This window comes from Furipterus horrens, unplaced genomic scaffold, assembly GCF_987537825.1.
Source record: "Furipterus horrens unplaced genomic scaffold, mFurHor1.1.pri manual_scaffold_4, whole genome shotgun sequence".
In the NCBI taxonomy this organism is placed as follows: domain Eukaryota; kingdom Metazoa; phylum Chordata; class Mammalia; order Chiroptera; family Furipteridae; genus Furipterus; species Furipterus horrens.
Window position 1 is genome coordinate 141,217,737 of NW_028327174.1, and position 13,301 is coordinate 141,231,037.

Consider the following 13,301-nt stretch of genomic DNA (forward strand, 5'->3'; position numbering starts at 1 on the left):
GCATGTAAGTTCTTTGGCTTCACCCTCTCCTATACTATTCTTAATATCCCCCTGTCTATTTTGTTCCTACCAATTATGCTTCTTAATCCCTGCACTACTTCCCCACTTTCTATCCTTTACCTCTCTCAGCTGATAACCTTCCAAATGATCTCCATACCTGTGATTGTATTCTTATTCTGATTGTTTGCTTAGTTTTCTTTTGTTTTTATTTTTTAGATTCTGTTGTTGATAGTTGTGAGTTTGTTATATTAATGTTCATAGTATTGATCTTCTTTTTCTTAAATAAATCCCTTTAACATTTCATATAATAATGGCTTGCTGATGAACTCCTTTGGCTTTACCTTGTCTGGGAAGCATTTTATCAACCCTTTCATTCTAAATGATAGTTTTACCGGATAGAGTAATCTTGGTCATAGATCCTTGTTTTTCATCACTTTGAATACTTCTTGCCAGCCCTTTCTTGCCTGTAAAATTTCTTTTGAGAAATCAGCTGATAGTCTTATAGGAACCTCTTTGTAAGTAATTCTCTTCTCTTGCTGCTTTTAAGATTCTCTCTTTATCTTTAACCTTTGGCATTTTAGTTATGATGTGTCTTGGTGTGGTTCCCTTTGCATTTAGCTTGTTTGGGACTCTCTGTGCTTCCTGGACTTGTATGTCTATTTCCTTTGCCAAATTAAGGAAGTTTTCCTTCACTATTTTTTCACATGAGTTTTCAGTTTCTTGCTCTTCCTCTTCTTCCGGCACCCCTATGATTCGAATGTTGACATGTTTAAAGTTGTCCCAGAGGTTCCTAAGCTTCTCCTCATTTTTTTGGTCAGTTATTGTTTCTTTATTCTGTACTGGTTCACTTTATTTCTTCCTTATGTTCCAAGTCATTGATTTGAAACTCGTCTTCCTTCCCTTCACCATTGGTTTTATGTGGATTTTTCTTCATTTCACTTAGCATAGCCTTCACTTCTTCCTTTATGCATTTGCCATACTCAATCATGTCTGTAAAGTCTGTGAACATTTTTATCACTAGTGTTTTGAACTCTTCATATGTTAGGTTGACTATCTTCTTGATGTTTAGTTTTCCCACTGGAACCTTGATCTGCTCCCTCTTTTGGGTCATACTTATCTGTCTCCTCCACTTGATTGCCTCCTGTCTTTGCCTCTGTGTCTTAGGTAGAGCTAAATTATGTTGTAAGTGGTAGAGCCTTAGGTATTTGTCAGTATGAGGCGGTTTGTTTCACCGTGTTGTGGCACTATATGTGGGGGAGGGGTCTGAGAGGAAACAATGCCACCTGCTCAGCACTCGCCCCTTTTCCAGGCACTTCACCTGCTTCCCATATGTGACTAGTGCCCCTCTAGCCGTTGCCCTGGTGATGGTTCCCAGAGTGAGTGGTTTGCGAACATTCTAAGATTTGGGGGCCTCTAAATAAGTGGACTCTGCTGAGAGACGGGCAGTTTCCTCCACTGCCCCAACCCCCACTGGTTTTCACAGTCAGAAGCAATAAAGCTTTATTTTCCCTGGTTCTGGAACTATGAGATGTGCGTTCTGGGATCTGGGTCTAGGATTGCTCCCCAGGTGTCCCTCCTGAATTTTATAATGTGTGACGACTCTTGCTGTCGGTTGGCTACAGCCACTGCCTTGCTGCCATTGCCACCACACCAAATCCTCTCCACCCCAGCTTCACCCCTCCTACCTGTCTGGATGAGTATTCTTTATATCTTTGTTTGTTGGACTTCCATGCAGTTTGATTTTCTGGTAGTTCTAGTTGTTTTTAGTTTTGAGATAGATGTAATCCTTTTTATGGTTGGAAGGAGGTGAAACATGTTTACCTACACCTCCATCTTGGCTGGAAGTCCTGAGTTGTTTGCTTTTCTTCCTATAGATTCTTGAGGTGAAAGCTTAAATTACTGATTTGAAACTTTAGCTTTTTTTCAAACAAATTTTTAAAACAGTAAGTTCCTCTGTTAGTACTGCTTCAGCGATATCCCATAAATTAGATATGCTGTGTTTTTATTTTTCTTCAATTCAAAATATTTTAATTTTCCCTGAGATTTAGTTTTTGAATATAGATTGTTAAAATTATGTTGTTTAATTTGCAAAAATATAGAAGTTTACCAAATATGTTTCTACTGATGATTTCTAATTTAATTCCATTGTGATCAGAAAGCACACTTTGTATGAAGTCCAATCTTTTACTTTATGGAGATTTATTTATGGCCTATCACATGATATTTCTTGAAGAGTGTTCCAAGTGTATTTGAAAAGAATGTATATTCTGCTGGTTTGGGATACAGTGTTCTATAAATATATCAGTTATGGAAGGTTGCTTGGTGTGTTTGCTCATCCTTAGTAGTTTTCTATTTAGTTCTTCTAATAATTATTGAGATTAGGGTATTGAAATCTCCAGATATTGTTGAATTGTATATATCTTCTTTTAACCATTTTAGTTTTTGTTTCATTTATTTTATAGCTCTGTTGTTAGATTAGTATGGATTTATAATTGCTATCTCTTTCTGATTATATGCCATGAATGTTTGGTCTAGATTTTATATACACATACAGACACACACACAAAATTATATATATGCATATGTATAAACTAATATATATAAATGTTTTATATATATAAACCATTTTATCTCCTTTTTTATTTTGAGATATATATATGTATTACACAAATTATATAATATAATATATAAAAAATAACATGAAGAAGGAGAGGAAATAGACCTGTATTAAAACAAAGTTTCTGTATTTTACTGGAATTAAGTTAGCATTAATTCATAGTAGATTGTGTTGAGTTACAATGCATGTTGTATTCACTGGATAACTACTAAGAATATAATTCCATAAAATATAGTTTAAAATCAGTAGGGGAATTAAAATTATAACAAAATAAATATTTAAGACAAAAGAAAGCAGTAGGGAAGGACCAGAAGAAAAAAAGGATGAGACATAGGAAACAAAGAGTAAAAAGGCACATGTGAATTTAACCATATCAATATTAGTTTAAATGGATTAATAATTTCAACCAGAAGATGCAGATTGTAACACTGGATACAAAAGCAAGATCTTAGTGTCTACAGAGACAAAACTTATGTTCAAAATATCAATAGATTAAAAATAAAGGGTTACAAAAGATATACCATACAAAAAGTAATCATAAGAAAGCTAGAATAGCTATAATGATATCAGAAAAATAGGTTTTATGCCAAGAAATATACTAGAGGGATATACAAAGAGGGATATTTAATAAAAGAGGCATACTAAAGGGTCATAGTTTAAATAATATCAATAATAATTACTGCTTCATGAAGGATTTTCTTAAGTGAGACTTTTTTTTCTGCACATTAATATTGATGAATAATACAGTGATTGCTAGTATAGTTTGATGTTCTATGTTGATTTGACCACAGTTTTAGAACTGCTGATTTAGGATGTTTATACTTAATGTAATTATTATTATGGTTGTCTTTGAATCTGTTTTTCTATTTATTATTTGTTTCTATCTGTTCTTTGTTCTGTTTCCTGCCTTTCTGGGTGGGATTAATTTAGTATATCCTTACTACTCTACTTTATACCCGCTATTGGTTTAACTCTACCTCTCTTACTTTTTTAATGGTTTTTCTTAGAATTATAAGATGCCAGTTCAATTTACCACTCTACTTTTAAATATTGTTATTCCACTTCATGTATAATATAAAAATCATATAACATTTTACTTTCATTTCCTCTTCTTTCCTTTTGGATATTATTGTCATATATTTTTCTGGTACATATTATGAATCTCACACTATGTTGTTATTACGGTAGTCCCTCGCTATATCGCGGTTCACTTATCGTGGCCTCACTGTATCGCGGGATTTTTAAAAATATTATATTTAATTATTTATTGCAGATTTTTCACTATATTGCAGGATTTTGCAGTACTGTATGTGTGTGTTGTTAAAGTTGCATAGGTTTAAGAGTGTAGAATAAATTTAAGGTTCCTACTTCATGGGGTGGCCTGGAATGTGATACCTGTGATAAGTGAGGGAATACTGTACTTTTAAAAAATCTTCACCGAGGATATGCTTATTGATTTTAGAGAGAGAAGAAGAGGAAGAAAGAGATAGATAGTTATATAGAGAGAGACATTGATGTGAGAGAGAAACATGGACTAGTAGCCTCCTATACAAGACCTGACCTGGATAGAAACCATAACTTCAATATGTGTCCTTACTGGGAATTGAACCTGTAATCCTTTGATATATGGGACAATGCTCCAACCAACTGAGCCACTTGGCCAGGGTGCTTTGTTATCACTTTTATTGGTAAATTATTCTTTATTAGATATATTTTATTGATTATGCTATTATAGTTGTCCCAATTGTTCTTCTTTTGCCATCTTCCACCGGTACCCCACTTGCCTCCAGCAATCCCTTCCTAAGTTCATATCTATGGGTCATGCATGTAAGTTATTTGGCTTCTCCCTTTCCTATACTATTCTTACTGTACCCATTTCTGTTTTGTTCCTACCTATTATGCTTCTTAATCTCTGCATCATTTTACCTGTTCTTTCCCTCCCCCTCCCTGCTGATAATCATCCAAATGATCTCCATATCTATGATTCTATTCCTGTTCTGGTTGCTTGCTTAGTTTGTTTTTGGTTTTTAGATTCAGTTGTTGATAGTTGTGAGTTTGTTGTCATCTTAATGTTCATAGTTTTCATCTTCTTTTTCTTAAATAAGACCCTTTAGCATATCATGTAATAATGGCTTGGTGATGATGAACTCTTTTAGCTTTACCTTGTCTGGGAAGCACTTCATCTGCCCTTCCATTCTAAATGATAGATTTCCTGGGTAGAGTAATCTTGGTTGTAGGTCCTTGCTTTTCCTCACTTTGAATACTTCTTGCCAGTCCCTTCTTGCCTGCAAAGTTTCTTTTGAGATATCAGCCGATAGTCTTATGGTAACTCCTTTGTAGGTAACTCTCTGCTTTTCTCTTGGTGCTTTTAAGATTCTCTCTTTATCTTTAGCCTTTGGCATTTTATTATGAGTCTTGGTGAGGTGCTGTTTGGGTCTAATTTGTTTGTCTATTTCCTTCACGAAATTAAGGAAGTTTTATTTTATTATTTTTTCACATAAGATTTCAATTTCTTGCTCTTTCTCTTTTCCTTCTGGCACCCATATAATTCGGATGTTTATACATTTAATGTTGTCCCAGAGGTTCCTGAGCCTCTCCTCATTTTTTATTTTTATATTCTTGTTTCTTCTTTCAGTTCTGGTTGAATGTTTATTTCTTATGTTTAGTCCAGATCATTGATTTGAATCCTGGCTTTCTTCCCTTCACTGTTGGTTCCCTGTATATTTTTCTTTATTTCACTTAGTGTAGCATTCATTTCTTCCCTTATGCATTTGCTGTACTCAGTCATTTCTCTGAGCATCCTGATCACCAGTGTTTTGAACTCTGTATCTGATAGGTTGGCTATCTCTGTTTCATTTAGTTCTTTTTTCCGAGGTTTTGTTCTTTTTATTTGGGCCATATTTCTTTGCCTCCTCCATTTGGCAGCCTCCCTGTGTTTGTTTCTGTGTATTAGGTAGAGAGCTGCTTTGAGTCCCTGTCTTAGTAGTGTGGCCTATGTAGCAAAGGCACCTATAAATTGTTTGGGGCAGAGCCTTAGGTAATTGCCAGGGCACATCTATGCATTTCACTGCTTTGTGGCTCTATTTTTGGTGTGGGGCTCAATGAGGGGACAATGCTGCTGCCTAACTTCTGGCAATTTTCCCAGCACTTGCCCCGTTTCTAGTCACTTCACCCACTTCCCCATATGTGATTGCACCCTTCTGGTTGCTGCCTTGGGGTTCTGAGACCATGCAGGCCATATAAGTGGCAAAAATCCAGCAGTTTCTTCCACCGCTCCAACCCCCACTGGTTTTTAAAGCCAGATGTGATGGGGGTTTATCTTCCCAAATCTGGAACCCTGGGCTGTGTCGGGTGGCCTAGGGCTGGAATTTTTTGCTCCCAGGATATCCCTCCCAATTTTTATTCACAAGACATGAATGTGTGACCCTCCATTCCACCATCGTCACTTGTTTGAGCCATACTGCCTCTCTGCCCGATCTCTGTGACTCTGTACCTCCTGCCCATCTGGGAGAACATTGCTTCTTTAAATCCTTGATTATAAGATTTCCATATAGCTTGATTTTCTGACTGTTCTGGTTGTTTTTTGATTTTTAGATCTAGTTGTAATTCTTTCTATGACTGTGCGAGGAGAAGACACGTGTCTACCTATGCCTCCATCTTGACCAAAGTGGTAAATTATCTTTTAAAGAAATTTAAAAGTAGGAAAAATATTTATTTTTATTTTCTTTTTGTAATTAAATTTATTGGGAATGACATTGGTTAATAAAATTGTATAGGTTTCAGGTGTACAATTTTATAATACATCATCTGTATATTGTATTGTGTGTTCACCACCCCAAATCAAGTCTCATTCCACCACCATTTATCCCCCCTTATACCTTCTTCCACCACTCCACTCCTCCCTTTTCCTCTGGTAATCACCATACTGTTATCTGTATCTATTTGTTTGTTTGCTTAACCCCTTCACCCCTCTCACTCAGCCCCACAACCCCCATCCCCTCTGATAGCTGTTAGTCTGTAGTACATTTGTACAATGGAATACTATTCAGCCATAAAAATAAAGAAAATCTTACCCTTTGCAACAGCATGGATGCACCTGGAGAACAGTATGCTATGGGAAATAAGCCAGTCAGAGAATGACAAATACCATATGATTTCACTCATATGTGGAATCTAATGAACAAAATAAACTAACAAACAAAATGGAAAAATATTTTTAAAATTTGCCCATTTGTATATCATTTCTGGTACTTTTCAGTTATTTTGTAAATCTTGATTTCCATGTATATCTGTTCCCTTCTGTCTGAGGATTTCCTTGTGAGTCAAGTCTGCTGGTAATGAATTCACCCAAGTTTTGTTTGGGAAAATTTTATTTCAACTTCATTTTTGAGGGATATTTTTATTGGATATAGAATTCTTGGTTGGTTAGGGTTTTTCCCTCCTAGATTGAGGCCTTTTCATTCCATTGTTTCCTGGCATGCATATTTTCTGGTGAGACATCTGTTATCATTCTTTATTTTTTCCCCTGTACTCAGTGTGTCATTTTTATGTTTGTTAAAATGGTCCTTTTGTCTGTGATTTTTGGCAGTTTAATTATAATGTGTCTTGGTGTTTATATTTATTCTGCTTGGATTTATTGAATGCATTAAACCTATGGGTTCATTCTTTTAATCAAATTTTGAAGACTGGCTGTTATGTCTTTACATATTTGGTCCACTTCATTACTTTTAAACATATGCTGTACCACTTAGTATTGCTCCACAGGTTACTGAGACTCTTGATTTTCTTAGTCATTTTTTTCTCTGTCTCTGTTCTCTTGAAGGAATAGTTTCTATCTGATGTTTCAGGTTCACTCTCTTTTCTTATACTACAGTGTTTCTACTGTTATTAATAGTAACCTGTTAGTCCCATACAGTGATTTTTTCACTTTAGATGCTATAATTTTCATTTCTAGAACTTATACTTAATTCTTAATATCATTCAATTTCTTATGTACATTTTTTAAGTACTTATTCATTATTGTAGCAGCTATGTTTTAAGCCTTGTGTCTGCTAATTCCATCTTTTCTGTCATTTTTACATCCATTTTTATTGACTAAATTCCTTCATCTTATGAGGTTGCTTCTTTCTGTGTTAGTTATGTTTTGTTGGATGCTGGACTTTTTGAATTTGACATTTTTGAACAATGCATATTGTTGTCTTTCAGAGTGCTGGATTTTGTTGACAGGCAGTTATATTACTTGTAGGTCAGCTTGATCCTTTTGAAGCTTGTTTTTAAACTTTTTTAAAAAGGCTAATTTGATCCTAGTACTACTGCACGAGTTTCCAACTTCAACATCTCCAATCCTGTGTGAGCTCTGAAAATTTGTTCAGCTCATAATTTCCCAGTCATTTCTTTGCTCAGCCTTGCAGTCTCACGATACACAGGTGTGGCTTAGTATTCAGCAACAGTCTCAAAAATCCCCGTGAAGATTTCTGGAGTTTTTGTTCTGTGTGATACTTTTCCTTGTGGTACTCTGATCTGCAAATTTCATCCTTCTCTGCCTTTCCAAATTTCAGTCTCCTTTTTCCTTGATTCAGCAAGACAACCATGCTCTGCTTGGGATTGTCTCCTTATATTGCAATCTATAGCATAACTGTAAGCAAAATATCAGGGGATTTAAGACTTACCTCATCTCTCTTCCCTCTTTTAAGAGTTATAGTCCTGTACTGCCTGTTTGTTAGCCAGTGTCTGAGAACCATTGTTTCATACATTTTTGTCCACTTTTTTAGTTGTTTTTGGAACACGCATTACTTTTTAAACATTTAAAATCTTCACCATCAAGGCCATGAACACATCCACCATTTATTATTTTGTGTGCATGTGTATGTTTGTGGTAAAAATATTTACCATAATATCTACCTTTCTAGAAAATTTCTAGTACAGTATTGTTAGATATAGGAACTATGCTGTACAGATCATCTTCAGAACTTATATATCTTGCATACCTGAAACTTTGTACTATTTTAACATCCCCTCTCTATTTCCCTCCCCACTCCAGTCCCTGACAACCACCATTCTACTCTGCTTTTATGACTTTGACTATTTTAGATTGCACAAAGAAGTGAGAGCATACAATATTTGTCTTTCTGTATATGACTTATTTCACTTAGCATGACGCCCTTCAGGTCCATCTGTGTTGTCACTTTTGGCAAGATTTCTTTGTTTGTAGCCTTGATGGCGGTGATGGTTTCACAGGTGTATCCTTATCCTCAAACTCATTGAGTTGTATACATTAAATATGGACCTCTTTTTACATGCCAATCATACTTCAGTAAAGTGGTTTTTAAATCATGTAAAATGTTCTGTTTTTAATAGGATCCGTTTTTTAGATATATCTCAGTTTCAACTGGTCAGAGGTCTCACCTGACTCACTGACATGATCTTTCTTTAGCTAAAAGACAGGTTAGTAAATATTGTTTCTATCCTAGTTCTTCCTTGTTTCCATTCTTCTTCCTTGCCAGGAGAGTATGAGCTAGTGAAACTGCTCTCAGAAGTTGCTTCTTTTCCCATGTGTTTCTCCAGCATTCTGAGTCCTGAGAAGGCATGGAGAAGCACAATGATGAGAGTGCGTTTCTGCCAAGGCTCTTTCCCTTTAGCCCTCTTCCCGGTGCCCTGTGAATGTAGGCTGCGCATTTCGGACACCACCACTGTTAGCTCTTCAGTTTCTAAGCCAGCTTTTTTTCTTTTTAATCCATTACCTGCTTGGTTGCAAGAAGATGCTGATGAGGATTCCTGCAGGGAAAGTGTTTTCATAGAGCAATGCCTAGTGGGTGAGAGGAATAGTAGCCAGATTCCTGGTTTGTGAAGGCTTGACCACTGGCGTCAGTGGACTCCTGGTAGAACCATGTGGGACCCTTTATGCAGGCTATTTCTGTGGTATGAAATGAAGTCAGAGTTTGTTGTGAAGTGAAGCCTCTAGATATCATTCTCTTTTAAAATCTTGCTCTAGCGGCCTTATAACCAATAATAGCATACTTTATTGAGAAATCTCAACACATTGAAGCAAAAAAATGAAAAAAAGTTTTTCTAAAAAAAAATTGTGCTCTGTTAACTGTCATTTTCACCATTGGGTGGTTGTTCCCTAAATGACATTTTTCCTTTTCTTTCTATATCCACCCCTACCCCAAATCTAGCTAGAACAAGGGCCCTAGTGCTGCTTCCTTTCCAGGGATTCTAGTGGGAAAAAAGGACACAGGCAGGTCTTTTTGCTGTTGTTTGTTGATGCTTCTCTGGCACCAGCTGCCTGGTGACTTTTCCATGTGGTCACTCTCCCCTTGCTGGCTCTCTGAGGGTCTCTTTGGAGGACGCCGGGAAAGACAAAGGATTGTTTTCTCCACAGAGCCCTTGATTGGCGGGATCAGGCTTCAGCTTGGCTTCTTTCCTCTCTTTTGATATCAGTGAAAGTCCCAGCAGCTTCTTGTCGCTGGAATGCTTGATCTAGTACTAATGGTAGATGGGGCTCCTCATTGAGATAGAGATGAAATGAAAAAAGTCTAGCTGCCTATAGATGGTGTCCACCCAACCGTGGAAACTTCTTGTAGGCTTGCCATGAAAACAGTGGAAATGTGAGCCGCTTCTCAGCCACTATTCAACTACACGATCTCTTTCTCATGCATTTCTCTAAGCCCAAGGAACACATTAGATACTCAACTGGCCTGGCGCCTCATCAGATACCTTCTGAGGAAGGGTGATCATTAATCTTTTGGTTAATGAAAAATGGAGTGTTGGGAACCCCCAAACTTAGCTAGAATTTCTCTTAAGATCTCTTTCTCTTAGGTTAAGGAAGAAGAAACACTGGGTTTCCTTCCCCACAGGGAAGGGAAATTTATTATAGTCTATTTTTCTCAATATTTACCCAGAGGCCACACTTTGCTAGTTCCTTCAGGGTTAAAAGACTGAAACAGCACCACTCAGTAAACTTGAATACCTTGTGCAGTTACCTTTTGCATTTCCTACAATTTTAGGACTATGAGAGGGGTAACCATGTTTTACGATGACAACAGTATCAACCATGAACCTATACTACTAATAACTAACATTTACTGAGTACTTGCTTTGTGCACCATGGTTCTGGGAGCTTTACAGGCATTATTCTCTCTAATCGTCAGAACAAGCCTATGAAATTGTCCCCATTAGCCCCACTTCACAGGTGAGACTATTAAGGTCACTCAACTACTAAATGGCATAGCCAAAATTCAGACCTGGAGTCTGCATTTTTAATTACTAGTGCTGTTTTTTTCCCCCAGATTGTGTATTTGGTTCAGTCTTAGTGATGCTATTTAGAGTTTTCATCTTCGTGTGTATCTTCTTGGGTACCGACTGGAGCAATTGCAGGGGAAGCAGTGGTGCTGTTGGGAACTGTTCTCAAGCAGAGGTCTTGTTTTCCCCTTGGGGGTCTTTAATTTTAGGGTTCTGTGATTCAGACATAAATAATAAATATGGTCTAGTAAGGTTAATAAAACACTCACTGACTTACTGCCAACCTTACTCTGGGTCCTAGTATCTTTGGTTCTCTTAGGAAATAACTACCTCTTTGGGAATTAATTTCCTCATGTGGATTTGAATTAATTCCCTCAGGCCACAGAATTGTAATCTGGACGAGTTCATTTAGCAAATGGCACCCAGCTTTTCTCACCCTCGTTTGCCAAAGACACTGTGAGGCTTTGTTTGAACACAGGCACCAGTACTGGACAACAGATGTTTGCAAATACCATTTGTTTAATTGCTCAGGCACTTTATAATATGTTTTTCTCCTAAGCTGTGGGAAACACATCCTTTATCAGCTTCAAAACAGAGCACAACTTCGGAGGGCCTGTCTGTCTGTCTTTTCTCTTTGTGCATTGGTCCAGACAGATCAAGCAAACAAAAAGAAGAAAAGGGAGACGCTGTCAGCAGTTACCCTCAACTTTGCCTCTTTGTAGCAGCAGCAATATAGTAATGAGTACCCTTTTCCATCCTGCTCCTCAGCCTGTCAAAACCAAACCAAAACAAAAAACAAAAACTTCTACCAACAGAAAAGCACTCACAACCAATAAGCTAAAAATGCGGTCGAGGGGCCGAAAGGTCACATGGCAGCAATCCTCCCTAGCAGCACATCTTACAGCACCTGCAGTTGCTAGTGTCAGAGTTCTGGGAGTTTCACAGGGACCTGGCATTGCCTTATGTCTGGTGCAAGCACTCATGGGAGGTTACGTGGGCACAGAAGAGTGCCCAGGATGGCCTTTCATGCTGTGTGCAGTAACTTGTCTTACACATGTTGCAGAGTCCCCGAGAGCTGCGCCTTAGAGGACCTGGTATGTGACAATTGGTCTAGGTTTCGGTTGTATTGGCAGTCCTTAGTGAGGCTCATGATAGGAAATGAGGCTGTAAAGAGCCATGTTCCATGATGTCTTGTTGCCCCAGACTCAGCATGCCACAGGTTAGAACCATTCTGCCTCACTCTTAAAAAATTTCCAGTGAGACCTCCAAATCTACACACTGCCGGGGGTGTTGACTGAGTAGGTCTTGATGGGAGTTTGGGAATCTCCATCCCTGTATCCATCCATAGGTGACTCAGATGTGCAGCTAGGGTGGAGAACTCTTCCTTAGTGCTTTCTAAAATGCGGCACTAAATGTATAGTTTGTATCTAACAGTTACAATAAAGGTCTCTAGACAAAGATTCCAGTTCTGGCTCTGCCACTTACTGTGTGATCTTAAACATGTTACCTCTCTGTGCCTTATTTTCATAATCTCTGATGTGAGGATGATCATAGTATCCTCCTCGTGGTGGTTTGAGGGTTAGACAAAGTAGCACACGTAAAACACTTAGAAAGTAGCAGTCTTGTGATAAAATATTATAAGTCTAAACTTATTTAAAAGAAATAAAACACAACCATATTGCTCTGGGGCTTGTTTTGTTGTTGAGTCCTGTAGGAAAACAGGAAGTCGCCTTGCTTTGCATCCAGCCATCACAAAATCTAGGCGTAGAAAGATCCTGTGGCACTACCTTTCAGTGCCAGCTGTTTCCTTTAATTCTTGCTGTAATGTTTATCTCTCCTAAAACCTGTCTTCTGGAACCCAGTGTTAATAAAAAGTAAATTTTATTTTTCTAAAAGCTCTAAAGGGATTACTTTTGGTTTCTGTGGGAGTCAGCCTGTTAACCAACCAGGGCACGATTGTCCCCATGACAAACACACATTCTAGGCACACACTCTTGTATTTTTTTAATTCAATTAGCTTCAAAAAAACATTTGGTAAGTTCGTACTAGGCATGAGGCACTTTGGGGAAAGGGAGGAAATAAGAGAAAGGAATCTGACATTTATTCAGCAGCTTTTTAATACTAAGTACCGAAATAAAAACTTTGTGATTGCCTTTTTTAATATCTGTGACGGATACAGCTAGCTGTATTTTACAGATAGGAGACTGAGACACCTAAAGTTCATTGTCTTAGTATTTTATAAAATCCAAGTCTCTACTCTTTCCACTTGCCATCCCACCTCAGAAAGTACAAAGACAAAGGTGGAACAAGATCTGACTGATTTATATAGCATATTATGATTTGTAACTACATGAACATTTACATTCTATCTGGCAACACAGATTCAGAGGTGCTTTCTGTCTTGTGGTCTGTTGTACAGAGCTTACAAATAACCTGTATTTGT